Genomic DNA, 3,361 nt, shown 5'->3' on the forward strand with positions numbered 1-3,361 from the left:
GGAGTGGAACTCTTGGCTGTAGGGTTTAGAGTTCTTCCTTGTTTCCACTATAACTGATCACTTTTTATCATGTGAAAATATGTTCAGCAATGGATGTTGCTGCAAACACACAGTTTAGGATTCATATTTATGTATTGTCATTGGATGAATTTGATCTTCTGACAACAAGGGTGTACTTGTACAGAATAAAAAAGTACATGTATAATGTGGGCCAAAGAATTTTACACGAAAGTAATATTTTTTAATGCTCTTGACTATAAATAGGAAAAACAGGATTATTTCCATAGAAAACATAAAATTAGTAGAAGCTTTTATGATATGTATCTTTATTCATTTCTTTTATGTGGTTGAGAGTACATAATACCTTACTGAATTTCCTAAAATATTTTGATATTAATCAACTTAAGTTGTTCAAAACTTCATGCATGATAATATATTTCTTGTATAAGAAAATTAAACATGAAATCAATGTATTGACATGATATTGTAATGTGCACGATAGTGAAAAGCAGAAGAAATTAGTAAATTTAATGTTACTTTGTTAGCCTCATTCTTACCTTAAACTTGTATTCCATTGGTAGCATATAGTTTTAACGTCTTTGGTAAACCATTTCTTGACAACATGAATTATCATGTAATCGGACATGTCACACAAAACATTACCTTCCAGCAATTTGATTGCAAATTATAGTGAACTCATTCTTTCTTTATGCTTTGTAAATTTAATCTTCAATCTTTGTGGCAGTTTTTGTAGTTGAAACTTAAGTTCGGCCTTGAGAAGAAAGTTATACATAATTTAGAGAACGTCTTATATGTTGCTGCTACATATTACTATAATTGTTATTGATAGACTTTATAAACTCAACTTTCAATCATGATTGATTAGTCTTAAAATACCATTCATAATAAACTTGTAAATGATTATTATTTTATTTTCATCATAACAAACCATTTATAGAGCATTAGCTGAAAATTAATGCACTTACCTTGTGGGCAAATTAATAAACCTATCCTCTGGGATATTGTTCACAAGTCTCATTTATACCTCAAACATCTTGCACAGTACTCTTACCCTTTGACTCTGATACCAAGTTTAAAAAATAAGGGAAATGAAGAAGAGAAATCTAAGGAGAAAACCAAATATGGGCTTTACTGAACACGAGCCCTCATCTATTATATTTATAGACAAATACATATTAAATGCTATCTAAATGCCATCTATATTGTAGAATAGAGTTAGCCGGAATATTTATTAAAATTGACACATATTTATCATGGACAATTTATATTGTGCCCCAATTAGCTAAGATGGTTCTACAAATTGTATGTACCTGCCATACATATTTGATGCTAATAATTTTTTAATTTTTTTTTCACATATAGCATTTGCTGAATATTAATATATCCTTGTTTTCATAGTTTTAAGAAAAGGATATAAATTCTTCATAAAAATTTCTAGTGTGATCTTCAATTGCTAATATTAATGGGTTACACCTCTTAATGTAACTAATAAAAATTTCTAGTGTGATCTTCAATTGCTAATATTAATGGGTTACACCTCTTAATGTAACTAATATATTTAACGACAAACTGCTGCTTGATTTTAAATAAAGAGATTGTTTTAGGTTAACACTACATCTCCTGACTTTTTTTTTTAATCAAATGGATGGGTTACTTGGTTCTAGCTTCTAGCTTGAACGGCCTATATATGAAAATGAAGAAAAGGAATGGTCATTGAGTGAAAATAAATCCCTACACGTTCAAAACAAAAATAGTTAACGGCCAATTGCATCATCTCCAAAATGGCATACGACTTTGAATACATCACCGTGGAAGAAATTATGGATATTTTATCGGCCTGCCCTTAAATGGGTTGCCATGATGCATTGCATACCATCTCAATCTTTGGCTACAATCTCATCGTTAATAATCCTCTTTGCATTTTGGGTTAGTAAAGGCACGCAACTCCGAACATGTGAAGTTTGGCGCGCATGAAAATAAGCACAATATTAATGCTTGTTCTTCTCTCCCTTGCATATTTGAGGCAGTCGGCAGTCAACTGCTTCCACCTGCGACAGTCGGCAGTCGGCTGCTTCCACCACCACCACCACCAGCACTACACAAAAATGGCACTTTATCAAATGATAATGCAGCTCTAAAAATGGAGTTAACTGTTGCTAGCTCAACCTGTGGCGACTCTCCATGCCCTCCACCACCACCAACATTGCTATACAAGCAAGTTGCCTTGTCAGACCATAATAATAATAATAATGTGCTCACAAAAATGGAGCAGTCAGCTGTTTCTAGTCCCAACTGTGGCTCCCCTCAGATATTCAGCGTAAGGGCATCTACTGAAACCCGTTTTTCTTTCCTCGTCTATTCTTATCCCTAAACATTAGTTGCTCCGCATAAATAAAACCTATTGTTTTCTGTGATTCAGTTGTTCAATTATTTTCATTCCTTCAATAAAACATTGACTAGAATGCATCTGTGCCTAACAAAGCAACCACCTGTTGGTTGTGTATATGCTCTCTAAATAAATAGGAGTCGCACCACACAAACAGAATGGTTTGTTTTCTATAATTCCTTGCTTTTACCTTTTTATATTCCTTCACATTCATTTGCATTACCGTTGCATTGCTATGAATAAATCATTTTTACATTTTTACGTTGTACAGAACTAATGGAAACATGACAAGCGCCATATAAAAGAGAGAAGTTAATAAATAGTTGCAACTAATGTGTTAAAGACAAAAATATATAAATGGTTAAGAACTAATGAAAACGTGAAAAATGTGACAAATGTCATGGTCTATAAAATTAGTAGAGCTAAGGACAGAAATATAAATTAGCTAACGGAGCTTTTAAGCTTTTTCCAAATAGTGCATGGGGCAACGTAAAACGAGAATTATATATAGTCACATGGAGAAGTTTTATGAATAAATATGATTGATTAAGATTCTTTTTTTATCATTGACATTTTAATTACAAAATAAGAAATTTAATGTCAGGAATGTGATAATAAATCGTAAATAATTTTATTAGATTGTAATGCATACTAATGTGTATTAATAATATGTTGTAATAAATGTTCTCATCATTTAAATTAATGTGATTATCATAGTTTTGAATTATTTATATATTCATATAACATTGAATTGGATGTTTAATTCCTCTATCACCAAAATGCTAATGTATATAATGATAAGTGAAAAAACATCTATTCGTCCATGCTGCAAGAAATATATCTTTTTGGGTAAATTAGAAGTAAATAAGATTGTGCTCTAAGATTTATTCTGTGTATAGGGTTAGCTATTAAATAATTTAAAAAATTGTACTTTTGAATAAATGTTCTTCATTA

Source organism: Cupressus sempervirens, chromosome 9, assembly GCF_028749045.1.
Source record: "Cupressus sempervirens isolate cs-2001-9-10 chromosome 9, ASM2874904v1, whole genome shotgun sequence".
NCBI classification, from domain to species: Eukaryota; Viridiplantae; Streptophyta; class Pinopsida; order Cupressales; family Cupressaceae; genus Cupressus; species Cupressus sempervirens.